This window comes from Pelmatolapia mariae, linkage group LG14, assembly GCF_036321145.2.
Source record: "Pelmatolapia mariae isolate MD_Pm_ZW linkage group LG14, Pm_UMD_F_2, whole genome shotgun sequence".
Classification (NCBI taxonomy): Eukaryota; Metazoa; Chordata; class Actinopteri; order Cichliformes; family Cichlidae; genus Pelmatolapia; species Pelmatolapia mariae.
In genome coordinates this window covers 36,293,985-36,306,702 of record NC_086239.1, presented here as the reverse complement: position 1 = coordinate 36,306,702, position 12,718 = coordinate 36,293,985, and the positions used below count along the sequence as shown (strand labels likewise).

The following is a 12,718-nucleotide window of genomic DNA, read 5'->3' as shown; positions in this document are numbered from 1 at the left end:
GAACCCGCAGGAGGCCATCGCTTCTCGGCCTTTTGGCTAAGATCAAGTGTAGTATCTGTTCTTATCAGTTTAATATCTGATACCCCCCTGATTCGGGGGCAACGTATTAAACGCATTTTTAGAACAGGGAGCCGAATAAGGGGCTCGCTCCGTTCGCTCCACGCATCGACCCGGTATTGCAGCGCCTCCGGGAACGGTGCCCCCTTTGCTGACTTTGTGCAAAAGCAAGAAAGCCAAACAAGTTAAGGTCCGCCAAGCCAAGAGCCAGAAAGCAGCCTGAAGCCGCGAACGTCCTCTCCTGTCAAAGTGGAGCTCTGGAGCAGAGCAGGCGGGGCCTGAGATCTGCCGCTTCAGCCAAGCAAACAGGGCCTACCGTGACGCCGGAAGCCGGGACGAGGAGTCACTGCGGCTTCCTGCGAGGCCAAAGAAACACACACTCTGGCTTCTCTTCATAACGTACAAGTCTTTCGCCTTTTACTAAAGACTTCCGTGGAGAGTGAGGCTAAGGAGTTGCACCTATTTTTTGGCAGGGTCTGCCGTCAGGCTGGGCCCTCTCCTCGTTGTTCAAAAGAAATAGTAGAAGAAAGCGCGCAATTCCAGGGAGCTCCGCAGGCCTCTGAGGTACTGTGGGTGGGCGGAGATTTGAAGCGGCTCCCTCCCTGTGAGCCAAGTGAAAGAGCGCACCGTCACAAGCGAGAAGTGTCCCGAGAAGGCGGCTCAGCCAGGAACCCGCAGGAGGCCATCGCTTCTCGGCCTTTTGGCTAAGATCAAGTGTAGTATCTGTTCTTATCAGTTTAATATCTGATACCCCCCCGATTCGGGGGCAACGTATTAAACGCATTTTTAGAACAGGGAGCCGAATAAGGGGCTCGCTCCGTTCGCTCCACGCATCGACCCGGTATTGCAGCGCCTCCGGGAACGGTGCCCCCTTTGCTGACTTTGTGCAAAAGCAAGAAAGCCAAACAAGTTAAGGTCCGCCAAGCCAAGAGCCAGAAAGCAGCCTGAAGCCGCGAACGTCCTCTCCTGTCAAAGTGGAGCTCTGGAGCAGAGCAGGCGGGGCCTGAGATCTGCCGCTTCAGCCAAGCAAACAGGGCCTACCGTGACGCCGGAAGCCGGGACGAGGAGTCACTGCGGCTTCCTGCGAGGCCAAAGAAACACACACTCTGGCTTCTCTTCATAACGTACAAGTCTTTCGCCTTTTACTAAAGACTTCCGTGGAGAGTGAGGCTAAGGAGTTGCACCTATTTTTTGGCAGGGTCTGCCGTCAGGCTGGGCCCTCTCCTCGTTGTTCAAAAGAAATAATAGAAGAAAGCGCGCAATTCCAGGGAGCTCCGCAGGCCTCTGAGGTACTGTGGGTGGGCGGAGATTTGAAGCGGCTCCCTCCCTGTGAGCCAAGTGAAAGAGCGCACCGTCACAAGCGAGAAGTGTCCCGAGAAGGCGGCTCAGCCAGGAACCCGCAGGAGGCCATCGCTTCTCGACCTTTTGGCTAAGATCAAGTGTAGTATCTGTTCTTATCAGTTTAATATCTGATACGCCCCCGATTCGGGGGCAACGTATTAAACGCATTTTTAGAACAGGGAGCCGAATAAGGGGCTCGCTCCGTTCGCTCCACGCATCGACCCGGTATTGCAGCGCCTCCGGGAACGGTGCCCCCTTTGCTGACTTTGTGCAAAAGCAAGAAAGCCAAACAAGTTAAGGTCCGCCAAGCCAAGAGCCAGAAAGCAGCCTGAAGCCGCGAACTTCCTCTCCAGTCACCCCTCTCCTGTCAAAGTGGAGCTCTGGAGCAGAGCAGGCGGGGCCTGAGATCTGCCGCTTCAGCCAAGCAAACAGGGCCTACCGTGACGCCGGAAGCCGGGACGAGGAGTCACTGCGGCTTCCTGCGAGGCCAAAGAAACACACACTCTGGCTTCTCTTCATAACGTACAAGTCTTTCGCCTTTTACTAAAGACTTCCGTGGAGAGTGAGGCTAAGGAGTTGCACCTATTTTTTGGCAGGGTCTGCCGTCTGGCTGGGCCCTCTCCTCGTTGTTCAAAAGAAATAATAGAAGAAAGCGCGCAATTCCAGGGAGCTCCGCAGGCCTCTGAGGTACTGTGGGTGGGCGGAGATTTGAAGCGGCTCCCTCCCTGTGAGCCAAGTGAAAGAGCGCACCGTCACAAGCGAGAAGTGTCCCGAGAAGGCGGCTCAGCCAGGAACCCGCAGGAGGCCATCGCTTCTCGGCCTTTTGGCTAAGATCAAGTGTAGTATCTGTTCTTATCAGTTTAATATCTGATACGCCCCCGATTCGGGGGCAACGTATTAAACGCATTTTTAGAACAGGGAGCCGAATAAGGGGCTCGCTCCGTTCGCTCCACGCATCGACCCGGTATTGCAGCGCCTCCGGGAACGGTGCCCCCTTTGCTGACTTTGTGCAAAAGCAAGAAAGCCAAACAAGTTAAGGTCTGCCAAGCCAAGAGCCAGAAAGCAGCCTGAAGCCGCGAACTTCGTCTCCAGTCACCCCTCTCCTGTCAAAGTGGAGCTCTGGAGCAGAGCAGGCGGGGCCTGAGATCTGCCGCTTCAGCCAAGCAAACAGGGCCTACCGTGACGCCGGAAGCCGGGACGAGGAGTCACTGCGGCTTCCTGCGAGGCCAAAGAAACACACACTCTGGCTTCTCTTCATAACGTACAAGTCTTTCGCCTTTTACTAAAGACTTCCGTGGAGAGTGAGGCTAAGGAGTTGCACCTATTTTTTGGCAGGGTCTGCCGTCAGGCTGGGCCCTCTCCTCGTTGTTCAAAAGAAATAGTAGAAGAAAGCGCGCAATTCCAGGGAGCTCCGCAGGCCTCTGAGGTACTGTGGGTGGGCGGAGATTTGAAGCGGCTCCCTCCCTGTGAGCCAAGTGAAAGAGCGCACCGTCACAAGCGAGAAGTGTCCCGAGAAGGCGGCTCAGCCAGGAACCCGCAGGAGGCCATCGCTTCTCGGCCTTTTGGCTAAGATCAAGTGTAGTATCTGTTCTTATCAGTTTAATATCTGATACCCCCCCGATTCGGGGGCAACGTATTAAACGCATTTTTAGAACAGGGAGCCGAATAAGGGGCTCGCTCCGTTCGCTCCACGCATCGACCCGGTATTGCAGCGCCTCCGGGAACGGTGCCCCCTTTGCTGACTTTGTGCAAAAGCAAGAAAGCCAAACAAGTTAAGGTCCGCCAAGCCAAGAGCCAGAAAGCAGCCTGAAGCCGCGAACGTCCTCTCCTGTCAAAGTGGAGCTCTGGAGCAGAGCAGGCGGGGCCTGAGATCTGCCGCTTCAGCCAAGCAAACAGGGCCTACCGTGACGCCGGAAGCCGGGACGAGGAGTCACTGCGGCTTCCTGCGAGGCCAAAGAAACACACACTCTGGCTTCTCTTCATAACGTACAAGTCTTTCGCCTTTTACTAAAGACTTCCGTGGAGAGTGAGGCTAAGGAGTTGCACCTATTTTTTGGCAGGGTCTGCCGTCAGGCTGGGCCCTCTCCTCGTTGTTCAAAAGAAATAATAGAAGAAAGCGCGCAATTCCAGGGAGCTCCGCAGGCCTCTGAGGTACTGTGGGTGGGCGGAGATTTGAAGCGGCTCCCTCCCTGTGAGCCAAGTGAAAGAGCGCACCGTCACAAGCGAGAAGTGTCCCGAGAAGGCGGCTCAGCCAGGAACCCGCAGGAGGCCATCGCTTCTCGACCTTTTGGCTAAGATCAAGTGTAGTATCTGTTCTTATCAGTTTAATATCTGATACGCCCCCGATTCGGGGGCAACGTATTAAACGCATTTTTAGAACAGGGAGCCGAATAAGGGGCTCGCTCCGTTCGCTCCACGCATCGACCCGGTATTGCAGCGCCTCCGGGAACGGTGCCCCCTTTGCTGACTTTGTGCAAAAGCAAGAAAGCCAAACAAGTTAAGGTCCGCCAAGCCAAGAGCCAGAAAGCAGCCTGAAGCCGCGAACTTCCTCTCCAGTCACCCCTCTCCTGTCAAAGTGGAGCTCTGGAGCAGAGCAGGCGGGGCCTGAGATCTGCCGCTTCAGCCAAGCAAACAGGGCCTACCGTGACGCCGGAAGCCGGGACGAGGAGTCACTGCGGCTTCCTGCGAGGCCAAAGAAACACACACTCTGGCTTCTCTTCATAACGTACAAGTCTTTCGCCTTTTACTAAAGACTTCCGTGGAGAGTGAGGCTAAGGAGTTGCACCTATTTTTTGGCAGGGTCTGCCGTCTGGCTGGGCCCTCTCCTCGTTGTTCAAAAGAAATAATAGAAGAAAGCGCGCAATTCCAGGGAGCTCCGCAGGCCTCTGAGGTACTGTGGGTGGGCGGAGATTTGAAGCGGCTCCCTCCCTGTGAGCCAAGTGAAAGAGCGCACCGTCACAAGCGAGAAGTGTCCCGAGAAGGCGGCTCAGCCAGGAACCCGCAGGAGGCCATCGCTTCTCGGCCTTTTGGCTAAGATCAAGTGTAGTATCTGTTCTTATCAGTTTAATATCTGATACGCCCCCGATTCGGGGGCAACGTATTAAACGCATTTTTAGAACAGGGAGCCGAATAAGGGGCTCGCTCCGTTCGCTCCACGCATCGACCCGGTATTGCAGCGCCTCCGGGAACGGTGCCCCCTTTGCTGACTTTGTGCAAAAGCAAGAAAGCCAAACAAGTTAAGGTCCGCCAAGCCAAGAGCCAGAAAGCAGCCTGAAGCCGCGAACTTCCTCTCCAGTCACCCCTCTCCTGTCAAAGTGGAGCTCTGGAGCAGAGCAGGCGGGGCCTGAGATCTGCCGCTTCAGCCAAGCAAACAGGGCCTACCGTGACGCCGGAAGCCGGGACGAGGAGTCACTGCGGCTTCCTGCGAGGCCAAAGAAACACACACTCTGGCTTCTCTTCATAACGTACAAGTCTTTCGCCTTTTACTAAAGACTTCCGTGGAGAGTGAGGCTAAGGAGTTGCACCTATTTTTTGGCAGGGTCTGCCGTCAGGCTGGGCCCTCTCCTCGTTGTTCAAAAGAAATAATAGAAGAAAGCGCGCAATTCCAGGGAGCTCCGCAGGCCTCTGAGGTACTGTGGGTGGGCGGAGATTTGAAGCGGCTCCCTCCCTGTGAGCCAAGTGAAAGAGCGCACCGTCACAAGCGAGAAGTGTCCCGAGAAGGCGGCTCAGCCAGGAACCCGCAGGAGGCCATCGCTTCTCGGCCTTTTGGCTAAGATCAAGTGTAGTATCTGTTCTTATCAGTTTAATATCTGATACGCCCCCGATTCGGGGGCAACGTATTAAACGCATTTTTAGAACAGGGAGCCGAATAAGGGGCTCGCTCCGTTCGCTCCACGCATCGACCCGGTATTGCAGCGCCTCCGGGAACGGTGCCCCCTTTGCTGACTTTGTGCAAAAGCAAGAAAGCCAAACAAGTTAAGGTCTGCCAAGCCAAGAGCCAGAAAGCAGCCTGAAGCCGCGAACTTCGTCTCCAGTCACCCCTCTCCTGTCAAAGTGGAGCTCTGGAGCAGAGCAGGCGGGGCCTGAGATCTGCCGCTTCAGCCAAGCAAACAGGGCCTACCGTGACGCCGGAAGCCGGGACGAGGAGTCACTGCGGCTTCCTGCGAGGCCAAAGAAACACACACTCTGGCTTCTCTTCATAACGTACAAGTCTTTCGCCTTTTACTAAAGACTTCCGTGGAGAGTGAGGCTAAGGAGTTGCACCTATTTTTTGGCAGGGTCTGCCGTCAGGCTGGGCCCTCTCCTCGTTGTTCAAAAGAAATAATAGAAGAAAGCGCGCAATTCCAGGGAGCTCCGCAGGCCTCTGAGGTACTGTGGGTGGGCGGAGATTTGAAGCGGCTCCCTCCCTGTGAGCCAAGTGAAAGAGCGCACCGTCACAAGCGAGAAGTGTCCCGAGAAGGCGGCTCAGCCAGGAACCCGCAGGAGGCCATCGCTTCTCGGCCTTTTGGCTAAGATCAAGTGTAGTATCTGTTCTTATCAGTTTAATATCTGATACGCCCCCGATTCGGGGGCAACGTATTAAACGCATTTTTAGAACAGGGAGCCGAATAAGGGGCTCGCTCCGTTCGCTCCACGCATCGACCCGGTATTGCAGCGCCTCCGGGAACGGTGCCCCCTTTGCTGACTTTGTGCAAAAGCAAGAAAGCCAAACAAGTTAAGGTCCGCCAAGCCAAGAGCCAGAAAGCAGCCTGAAGCCGCGAACGTCCTCTCCTGTCAAAGTGGAGCTCTGGAGCAGAGCAGGCGGGGCCTGAGATCTGCCGCTTCAGCCAAGCAAACAGGGCCTACCGTGACGCCGGAAGCCGGGACGAGGAGTCACTGCGGCTTCCTGCGAGGCCAAAGAAACACACACTCTGGCTTCTCTTCATAACGTACAAGTCTTTCGCCTTTTACTAAAGACTTCCGTGGAGAGTGAGGCTAAGGAGTTGCACCTATTTTTTGGCAGGGTCTGCCGTCTGGCTGGGCCCTCTCCTCGTTGTTCAAAAGAAATAATAGAAGAAAGCGCGCAATTCCAGGGAGCTCCGCAGGCCTCTGAGGTACTGTGGGTGGGCGGAGATTTGAAGCGGCTCCCTCCCTGTGAGCCAAGTGAAAGAGCGCACCGTCACAAGCGAGAAGTGTCCCGAGAAGGCGGCTCAGCCAGGAACCCGCAGGAGGCCATCGCTTCTCGGCCTTTTGGCTAAGATCAAGTGTAGTATCTGTTCTTATCAGTTTAATATCTGATACGCCCCCGATTCGGGGGCAACGTATTAAACGCATTTTTAGAACAGGGAGCCGAATAAGGGGCTCGCTCCGTTCGCTCCACGCATCGACCCGGTATTGCAGCGCCTCCGGGAACGGTGCCCCCTTTGCTGACTTTGTGCAAAAGCAAGAAAGCCAAACAAGTTAAGGTCCGCCAAGCCAAGAGCCAGAAAGCAGCCTGAAGCCGCGAACGTCCTCTCCTGTCAAAGTGGAGCTCTGGAGCAGAGCAGGCGGGGCCTGAGATCTGCCGCTTCAGCCAAGCAAACAGGGCCTACCGTGACGCCGGAAGCCGGGACGAGGAGTCACTGCGGCTTCCTGCGAGGCCAAAGAAACACACACTCTGGCTTCTCTTCATAACGTACAAGTCTTTCGCCTTTTACTAAAGACTTCCGTGGAGAGTGAGGCTAAGGAGTTGCACCTATTTTTTGGCAGGGTCTGCCGTCTGGCTGGGCCCTCTCCTCGTTGTTCAAAAGAAATAATAGAAGAAAGCGCGCAATTCCAGGGAGCTCCGCAGGCCTCTGAGGTACTGTGGGTGGGCGGAGATTTGAAGCGGCTCCCTCCCTGTGAGCCAAGTGAAAGAGCGCACCGTCACAAGCGAGAAGTGTCCCGAGAAGGCGGCTCAGCCAGGAACCCGCAGGAGGCCATCGCTTCTCGGCCTTTTGGCTAAGATCAAGTGTAGTATCTGTTCTTATCAGTTTAATATCTGATACCCCCCTGATTCGGGGGCAACGTATTAAACGCATTTTTAGAACAGGGAGCCGAATAAGGGGCTCGCTCCGTTCGCTCCACGCATCGACCCGGTATTGCAGCGCCTCCGGGAACGGTGCCCCCTTTGCTGACTTTGTGCAAAAGCAAGAAAGCCAAACAAGTTAAGGTCCGCCAAGCCAAGAGCCAGAAAGCAGCCTGAAGCCGCGAACGTCCTCTCCTGTCAAAGTGGAGCTCTGGAGCAGAGCAGGCGGGGCCTGAGATCTGCCGCTTCAGCCAAGCAAACAGGGCCTACCGTGACGCCGGAAGCCGGGACGAGGAGTCACTGCGGCTTCCTGCGAGGCCAAAGAAACACACACTCTGGCTTCTCTTCATAACGTACAAGTCTTTCGCCTTTTACTAAAGACTTCCGTGGAGAGTGAGGCTAAAGAGTTGCACCTATTTTTTGGCAGGGTCTGCCGTCTGGCTGGGCCCTCTCCTCGTTGTTCAAAAGAAATAATAGAAGAAAGCGCGCAATTCCAGGGAGCTCCGCAGGCCTCTGAGGTACTGTGGGTGGGCGGAGATTTGAAGCGGCTCCCTCCCTGTGAGCCAAGTGAAAGAGCGCACCGTCACAAGCGAGAAGTGTCCCGAGAAGGCGGCTCAGCCAGGAACCCGCAGGAGGCCATCGCTTCTCGGCCTTTTGGCTAAGATCAAGTGTAGTATCTGTTCTTATCAGTTTAATATCTGATACGCCCCCGATTCGGGGGCAACGTATTAAACGCATTTTTAGAACAGGGAGCCGAATAAGGGGCTCGCTCCGTTCGCTCCAGGCATCGACCCGGTATTGCAGCGCCTCCGGGAACGGTGCCCCCTTTGCTGACTTTGTGCAAAAGCAAGAAAGCCAAACAAGTTAAGGTCCGCCAAGCCAAGAGCCAGAAAGCAGCCTGAAGCCGCGAACGTCCTCTCCTGTCAAAGTGGAGCTCTGGAGCAGAGCAGGCGGGGCCTGAGATCTGCCGCTTCAGCCAAGCAAACAGGGCCTACCGTGACGCCGGAAGCCGGGACGAGGAGTCACTGCGGCTTCCTGCGAGGCCAAAGAAACACACACTCTGGCTTTTCTTCATAACGTACAAGTCTTTCGCCTTTTACTAAAGACTTCCGTGGAGAGTGAGGCTAAGGAGTTGCACCTATTTTTTGGCAGGGTCTGCCGTCAGGCTGGGCCCTCTCCTCGTTGTTCAAAAGAAATAGTAGAAGAAAGCGCGCAATTCCAGGGAGCTCCGCAGGCCTCTGAGGTACTGTGGGTGGGCGGAGATTTGAAGCGGCTCCCTCCCTGTGAGCCAAGTGAAAGAGCGCACCGTCACAAGCGAGAAGTGTCCCGAGAAGGCGGCTCAGCCAGGAACCCGCAGGAGGCCATCGCTTCTCGGCCTTTTGGCTAAGATCAAGTGTAGTATCTGTTCTTATCAGTTTAATATCTGATACGCCCCCGATTCGGGGGCAACGTATTAAACGCATTTTTAGAACAGGGAGCCGAATAAGGGGCTCGCTCCGTTCGCTCCACGCATCGACCCGGTATTGCAGCGCCTCCGGGAACGGTGCCCCCTTTGCTGACTTTGTGCAAAAGCAAGAAAGCCAAACAAGTTAAGGTCTGCCAAGCCAAGAGCCAGAAAGCAGCCTGAAGCCGCGAACTTCCTCTCCAGTCACCCCTCTCCTGTCAAAGTGGAGCTCTGGAGCAGAGCAGGCGGGGCCTGAGATCTGCCGCTTCAGCCAAGCAAACAGGGCCTACCGTGACGCCGGAAGCCGGGACGAGGAGTCACTGCGGCTTCCTGCGAGGCCAAAGAAACACACACTCTGGCTTCTCTTCATAACGTACAAGTCTTTCGCCTTTTACTAAAGACTTCCGTGGAGAGTGAGGCTAAAGAGTTGCACCTATTTTTTGGCAGGGTCTGCCGTCTGGCTGGGCCCTCTCCTCGTTGTTCAAAAGAAATAATAGAAGAAAGCGCGCAATTCCAGGGAGCTCCGCAGGCCTCTGAGGTACTGTGGGTTGGCGGAGATTTGAAGCGGCTCCCTCCCTGTGAGCCAAGCGAAAGAGCGCACCGTCACAAGCGAGAAGTGTCCCGAGAAGGCGGCTCAGCCAGGAACCCGCAGGAGGCCATCGCTTCTCGGCCTTTTGGCTAAGATCAAGTGTAGTATCTGTTCTTATCAGTTTAATATCTGATACGCCCCCGATTCGGGGGCAACGTATTAAACGCATTTTTAGAACAGGGAGCCGAATAAGGGGCTCGCTCCGTTCGCTCCACGCATCGACCCGGTATTGCAGCGCCTCCGGGAACGGTGCCCCCTTTGCTGACTTTGTGCAAAAGCAAGAAAGCCAAACAAGTTAAGGTCCGCCAAGCCAAGAGCCAGAAAGCAGCCTGAAGCCGCGAACGTCCTCTCCTGTCAAAGTGGAGCTCTGGAGCAGAGCAGGCGGGGCCTGAGATCTGCCGCTTCAGCCAAGCAAACAGGGCCTACCGTGACGCCGGAAGCCGGGACGAGGAGTCACTGCGGCTTCCTGCGAGGCCAAAGAAACACACACTCTGGCTTCTCTTCATAACGTACAAGTCTTTCGCCTTTTACTAAAGACTTCCGTGGAGAGTGAGGCTAAGGAGTTGCACCTATTTTTTGGCAGGGTCTGCCGTCAGGCTGGGCCCTCTCCTCGTTGTTCAAAAGAAATAGTAGAAGAAAGCGCGCAATTCCAGGGAGCTCCGCAGGCCTCTGAGGTACTGTGGGTGGGCGGAGATTTGAAGCGGCTCCCTCCCTGTGAGCCAAGTGAAAGAGCGCACCGTCACAAGCGAGAAGTGTCCCGAGAAGGCGGCTCAGCCAGGAACCCGCAGGAGGCCATCGCTTCTCGGCCTTTTGGCTAAGATCAAGTGTAGTATCTGTTCTTATCAGTTTAATATCTGATACGCCCCCGATTCGGGGGCAACGTATTAAACGCATTTTTAGAACAGGGAGCCGAATAAGGGGCTCGCTCCGTTCGCTCCACGCATCGACCCGGTATTGCAGCGCCTCCGGGAACGGTGCCCCCTTTGCTGACTTTGTGCAAAAGCAAGAAAGCCAAACAAGTTAAGGTCTGCCAAGCCAAGAGCCAGAAAGCAGCCTGAAGCCGCGAACTTCCTCTCCAGTCACCCCTCTCCTGTCAAAGTGGAGCTCTGGAGCAGAGCAGGCGGGGCCTGAGATCTGCCGCTTCAGCCAAGCAAACAGGGCCTACCGTGACGCCGGAAGCCGGGACGAGGAGTCACTGCGGCTTCCTGCGAGGCCAAAGAAACACACACTCTGGCTTCTCTTCATAACGTACAAGTCTTTCGCCTTTTACTAAAGACTTCCGTGGAGAGTGAGGCTAAAGAGTTGCACCTATTTTTTGGCAGGGTCTGCCGTCTGGCTGGGCCCTCTCCTCGTTGTTCAAAAGAAATAATAGAAGAAAGCGCGCAATTCCAGGGAGCTCCGCAGGCCTCTGAGGTACTGTGGGTTGGCGGAGATTTGAAGCGGCTCCCTCCCTGTGAGCCAAGTGAAAGAGCGCACCGTCACAAGCGAGAAGTGTCCCGAGAAGGCGGCTCAGCCAGGAACCCGCAGGAGGCCATCGCTTCTCGGCCTTTTGGCTAAGATCAAGTGTAGTATCTGTTCTTATCAGTTTAATATCTGATACGCCCCCGATTCGGGGGCAACGTATTAAACGCATTTTTAGAACAGGGAGCCGAATAAGGGGCTCGCTCCGTTCGCTCCACGCATCGACCCGGTATTGCAGCGCCTCCGGGAACGGTGCCCCCTTTGCTGACTTTGTGCAAAAGCAAGAAAGCCAAACAAGTTAAGGTCCGCCAAGCCAAGAGCCAGAAAGCAGCCTGAAGCCGCGAACGTCCTCTCCTGTCAAAGTGGAGCTCTGGAGCAGAGCAGGCGGGGCCTGAGATCTGCCGCTTCAGCCAAGCAAACAGGGCCTACCGTGACGCCGGAAGCCGGGACGAGGAGTCACTGCGGCTTCCTGCGAGGCCAAAGAAACACACACTCTGGCTTCTCTTCATAACGTACAAGTCTTTCGCCTTTTACTAAAGACTTCCGTGGAGAGTGAGGCTAAGGAGTTGCACCTATTTTTTGGCAGGGTCTGCCGTCAGGCTGGGCCCTCTCCTCGTTGTTCAAAAGAAATAGTAGAAGAAAGCGCGCAATTCCAGGGAGCTCCGCAGGCCTCTGAGGTACTGTGGGTGGGCGGAGATTTGAAGCGGCTCCCTCCCTGTGAGCCAAGTGAAAGAGCGCACCGTCACAAGCGAGAAGTGTCCCGAGAAGGCGGCTCAGCCAGGAACCCGCAGGAGGCCATCGCTTCTCGGCCTTTTGGCTAAGATCAAGTGTAGTATCTGTTCTTATCAGTTTAATATCTGATACGCCCCCGATTCGGGGGCAACGTATTAAACGCATTTTTAGAACAGGGAGCCGAATAAGGGGCTCGCTCCGTTCGCTCCACGCATCGACCCGGTATTGCAGCGCCTCCGGGAACGGTGCCCCCTTTGCTGACTTTGTGCAAAAGCAAGAAAGCCAAACAAGTTAAGGTCTGCCAAGCCAAGAGCCAGAAAGCAGCCTGAAGCCGCGAACTTCGTCTCCAGTCACCCCTCTCCTGTCAAAGTGGAGCTCTGGAGCAGAGCAGGCGGGGCCTGAGATCTGCCGCTTCAGCCAAGCAAACAGGGCCTACCGTGACGCCGGAAGCCGGGACGAGGAGTCACTGCGGCTTCCTGCGAGGCCAAAGAAACACACACTCTGGCTTCTCTTCATAACGTACAAGTCTTTCGCCTTTTACTAAAGACTTCCGTGGAGAGTGAGGCTAAGGAGTTGCACCTATTTTTTGGCAGGGTCTGCCGTCAGGCTGGGCCCTCTGCTCGTTGTTCAAAAGAAATAATAGAAGAAAGCGCGCAATTCCAGGGAGCTCCGCAGGCCTCTGAGGTACTGTGGGTGGGCGGAGATTTGAAGCGGCTCCCTCCCTGTGAGCCAAGTGAAAGAGCGCACCGTCACAAGCGAGAAGTGTCCCGAGAAGGCGGCTCAGCCAGGAACCCGCAGGAGGCCATCGCTTCTCGGCCTTTTGGCTAAGATCAAGTGTAGTATCTGTTCTTATCAGTTTAATATCTGATACGCCCCCGATTCGGGGGCAACGTATTAAACGCATTTTTAGAACAGGGAGCCGAATAAGGGGCTCGCTCCGTTCGCTCCACGCATCGACCCGGTATTGCAGCGCATCCGGGAACGGTGCCCCCTTTGCTGACTTTGTGCAAAAGCAAGAAAGCCAAACAAGTTAAGGTCCGCCAAGCCAAGAGCCAGAAAGCAGCCTGAA

At 55.5% G+C, this 12,718-nt stretch overlaps 35 non-coding genes across 35 annotated transcripts; all 35 read left to right on the top strand.

Moving 5' to 3' along the window:
• The first annotated feature begins 16 nt into the window (after window positions 1-16).
• On the top strand, window positions 17-207 carry LOC134642380 (U2 spliceosomal RNA). The gene has a single exon (XR_010096103.1). It is a non-coding gene; the product is annotated as a U2 spliceosomal RNA (small nuclear RNA).
• A 226-nt stretch (window positions 208-433) lies between these two features.
• LOC134642500 (U5 spliceosomal RNA) lies at window positions 434-547 on the top strand. Its single transcript, XR_010096206.1, has one exon. It is a non-coding gene; the product is annotated as a U5 spliceosomal RNA (small nuclear RNA).
• Window positions 548-741: 194 nt separating this feature from the next.
• Window positions 742-932, top strand: LOC134642338 (U2 spliceosomal RNA). The gene has a single exon (XR_010096063.1). It is a non-coding gene; the product is annotated as a U2 spliceosomal RNA (small nuclear RNA).
• Window positions 933-1,158: 226 nt separating this feature from the next.
• Window positions 1,159-1,272, top strand: LOC134642499 (U5 spliceosomal RNA). The gene has a single exon (XR_010096205.1). It is a non-coding gene; the product is annotated as a U5 spliceosomal RNA (small nuclear RNA).
• Window positions 1,273-1,466: 194 nt separating this feature from the next.
• LOC134642384 (U2 spliceosomal RNA) lies at window positions 1,467-1,657 on the top strand. Its single transcript, XR_010096107.1, has one exon. It is a non-coding gene; the product is annotated as a U2 spliceosomal RNA (small nuclear RNA).
• Window positions 1,658-1,897: 240 nt separating this feature from the next.
• On the top strand, window positions 1,898-2,011 carry LOC134641898 (U5 spliceosomal RNA). Its single transcript, XR_010095639.1, has one exon. It is a non-coding gene; the product is annotated as a U5 spliceosomal RNA (small nuclear RNA).
• A 194-nt stretch (window positions 2,012-2,205) lies between these two features.
• LOC134641973 (U2 spliceosomal RNA) lies at window positions 2,206-2,396 on the top strand. The gene has a single exon (XR_010095711.1). It is a non-coding gene; the product is annotated as a U2 spliceosomal RNA (small nuclear RNA).
• Window positions 2,397-2,636: 240 nt separating this feature from the next.
• LOC134642497 (U5 spliceosomal RNA) lies at window positions 2,637-2,750 on the top strand. The gene has a single exon (XR_010096204.1). It is a non-coding gene; the product is annotated as a U5 spliceosomal RNA (small nuclear RNA).
• A 194-nt stretch (window positions 2,751-2,944) lies between these two features.
• LOC134642337 (U2 spliceosomal RNA) lies at window positions 2,945-3,135 on the top strand. Its single transcript, XR_010096062.1, has one exon. It is a non-coding gene; the product is annotated as a U2 spliceosomal RNA (small nuclear RNA).
• A 226-nt stretch (window positions 3,136-3,361) lies between these two features.
• On the top strand, window positions 3,362-3,475 carry LOC134642496 (U5 spliceosomal RNA). The gene has a single exon (XR_010096203.1). It is a non-coding gene; the product is annotated as a U5 spliceosomal RNA (small nuclear RNA).
• A 194-nt stretch (window positions 3,476-3,669) lies between these two features.
• On the top strand, window positions 3,670-3,860 carry LOC134642383 (U2 spliceosomal RNA). The gene has a single exon (XR_010096106.1). It is a non-coding gene; the product is annotated as a U2 spliceosomal RNA (small nuclear RNA).
• A 240-nt stretch (window positions 3,861-4,100) lies between these two features.
• Window positions 4,101-4,214, top strand: LOC134641896 (U5 spliceosomal RNA). Its single transcript, XR_010095637.1, has one exon. It is a non-coding gene; the product is annotated as a U5 spliceosomal RNA (small nuclear RNA).
• A 194-nt stretch (window positions 4,215-4,408) lies between these two features.
• LOC134641961 (U2 spliceosomal RNA) lies at window positions 4,409-4,599 on the top strand. The gene has a single exon (XR_010095700.1). It is a non-coding gene; the product is annotated as a U2 spliceosomal RNA (small nuclear RNA).
• A 240-nt stretch (window positions 4,600-4,839) lies between these two features.
• Window positions 4,840-4,953, top strand: LOC134642495 (U5 spliceosomal RNA). The gene has a single exon (XR_010096202.1). It is a non-coding gene; the product is annotated as a U5 spliceosomal RNA (small nuclear RNA).
• A 194-nt stretch (window positions 4,954-5,147) lies between these two features.
• On the top strand, window positions 5,148-5,338 carry LOC134641949 (U2 spliceosomal RNA). Its single transcript, XR_010095689.1, has one exon. It is a non-coding gene; the product is annotated as a U2 spliceosomal RNA (small nuclear RNA).
• Window positions 5,339-5,578: 240 nt separating this feature from the next.
• LOC134642494 (U5 spliceosomal RNA) lies at window positions 5,579-5,692 on the top strand. Its single transcript, XR_010096201.1, has one exon. It is a non-coding gene; the product is annotated as a U5 spliceosomal RNA (small nuclear RNA).
• Window positions 5,693-5,886: 194 nt separating this feature from the next.
• On the top strand, window positions 5,887-6,077 carry LOC134641938 (U2 spliceosomal RNA). The gene has a single exon (XR_010095678.1). It is a non-coding gene; the product is annotated as a U2 spliceosomal RNA (small nuclear RNA).
• A 226-nt stretch (window positions 6,078-6,303) lies between these two features.
• On the top strand, window positions 6,304-6,417 carry LOC134641895 (U5 spliceosomal RNA). Its single transcript, XR_010095636.1, has one exon. It is a non-coding gene; the product is annotated as a U5 spliceosomal RNA (small nuclear RNA).
• Window positions 6,418-6,611: 194 nt separating this feature from the next.
• On the top strand, window positions 6,612-6,802 carry LOC134641926 (U2 spliceosomal RNA). The gene has a single exon (XR_010095667.1). It is a non-coding gene; the product is annotated as a U2 spliceosomal RNA (small nuclear RNA).
• A 226-nt stretch (window positions 6,803-7,028) lies between these two features.
• On the top strand, window positions 7,029-7,142 carry LOC134641894 (U5 spliceosomal RNA). Its single transcript, XR_010095635.1, has one exon. It is a non-coding gene; the product is annotated as a U5 spliceosomal RNA (small nuclear RNA).
• A 194-nt stretch (window positions 7,143-7,336) lies between these two features.
• LOC134642379 (U2 spliceosomal RNA) lies at window positions 7,337-7,527 on the top strand. Its single transcript, XR_010096102.1, has one exon. It is a non-coding gene; the product is annotated as a U2 spliceosomal RNA (small nuclear RNA).
• Window positions 7,528-7,753: 226 nt separating this feature from the next.
• On the top strand, window positions 7,754-7,867 carry LOC134642592 (U5 spliceosomal RNA). The gene has a single exon (XR_010096294.1). It is a non-coding gene; the product is annotated as a U5 spliceosomal RNA (small nuclear RNA).
• A 194-nt stretch (window positions 7,868-8,061) lies between these two features.
• On the top strand, window positions 8,062-8,252 carry LOC134642311 (U2 spliceosomal RNA). The gene has a single exon (XR_010096036.1). It is a non-coding gene; the product is annotated as a U2 spliceosomal RNA (small nuclear RNA).
• A 226-nt stretch (window positions 8,253-8,478) lies between these two features.
• LOC134642005 (U5 spliceosomal RNA) lies at window positions 8,479-8,592 on the top strand. The gene has a single exon (XR_010095743.1). It is a non-coding gene; the product is annotated as a U5 spliceosomal RNA (small nuclear RNA).
• A 194-nt stretch (window positions 8,593-8,786) lies between these two features.
• LOC134641915 (U2 spliceosomal RNA) lies at window positions 8,787-8,977 on the top strand. The gene has a single exon (XR_010095656.1). It is a non-coding gene; the product is annotated as a U2 spliceosomal RNA (small nuclear RNA).
• A 240-nt stretch (window positions 8,978-9,217) lies between these two features.
• Window positions 9,218-9,331, top strand: LOC134642591 (U5 spliceosomal RNA). The gene has a single exon (XR_010096293.1). It is a non-coding gene; the product is annotated as a U5 spliceosomal RNA (small nuclear RNA).
• Window positions 9,332-9,525: 194 nt separating this feature from the next.
• LOC134641903 (U2 spliceosomal RNA) lies at window positions 9,526-9,716 on the top strand. The gene has a single exon (XR_010095644.1). It is a non-coding gene; the product is annotated as a U2 spliceosomal RNA (small nuclear RNA).
• A 226-nt stretch (window positions 9,717-9,942) lies between these two features.
• Window positions 9,943-10,056, top strand: LOC134642493 (U5 spliceosomal RNA). Its single transcript, XR_010096200.1, has one exon. It is a non-coding gene; the product is annotated as a U5 spliceosomal RNA (small nuclear RNA).
• Window positions 10,057-10,250: 194 nt separating this feature from the next.
• LOC134641891 (U2 spliceosomal RNA) lies at window positions 10,251-10,441 on the top strand. The gene has a single exon (XR_010095632.1). It is a non-coding gene; the product is annotated as a U2 spliceosomal RNA (small nuclear RNA).
• A 240-nt stretch (window positions 10,442-10,681) lies between these two features.
• Window positions 10,682-10,795, top strand: LOC134642590 (U5 spliceosomal RNA). Its single transcript, XR_010096292.1, has one exon. It is a non-coding gene; the product is annotated as a U5 spliceosomal RNA (small nuclear RNA).
• A 194-nt stretch (window positions 10,796-10,989) lies between these two features.
• On the top strand, window positions 10,990-11,180 carry LOC134641880 (U2 spliceosomal RNA). The gene has a single exon (XR_010095620.1). It is a non-coding gene; the product is annotated as a U2 spliceosomal RNA (small nuclear RNA).
• Window positions 11,181-11,406: 226 nt separating this feature from the next.
• On the top strand, window positions 11,407-11,520 carry LOC134642492 (U5 spliceosomal RNA). Its single transcript, XR_010096199.1, has one exon. It is a non-coding gene; the product is annotated as a U5 spliceosomal RNA (small nuclear RNA).
• Window positions 11,521-11,714: 194 nt separating this feature from the next.
• Window positions 11,715-11,905, top strand: LOC134641868 (U2 spliceosomal RNA). Its single transcript, XR_010095609.1, has one exon. It is a non-coding gene; the product is annotated as a U2 spliceosomal RNA (small nuclear RNA).
• A 240-nt stretch (window positions 11,906-12,145) lies between these two features.
• Window positions 12,146-12,259, top strand: LOC134642491 (U5 spliceosomal RNA). Its single transcript, XR_010096198.1, has one exon. It is a non-coding gene; the product is annotated as a U5 spliceosomal RNA (small nuclear RNA).
• Window positions 12,260-12,453: 194 nt separating this feature from the next.
• LOC134642305 (U2 spliceosomal RNA) lies at window positions 12,454-12,644 on the top strand. The gene has a single exon (XR_010096030.1). It is a non-coding gene; the product is annotated as a U2 spliceosomal RNA (small nuclear RNA).
• The last annotated feature ends 74 nt before the right edge of the window (window positions 12,645-12,718 follow it).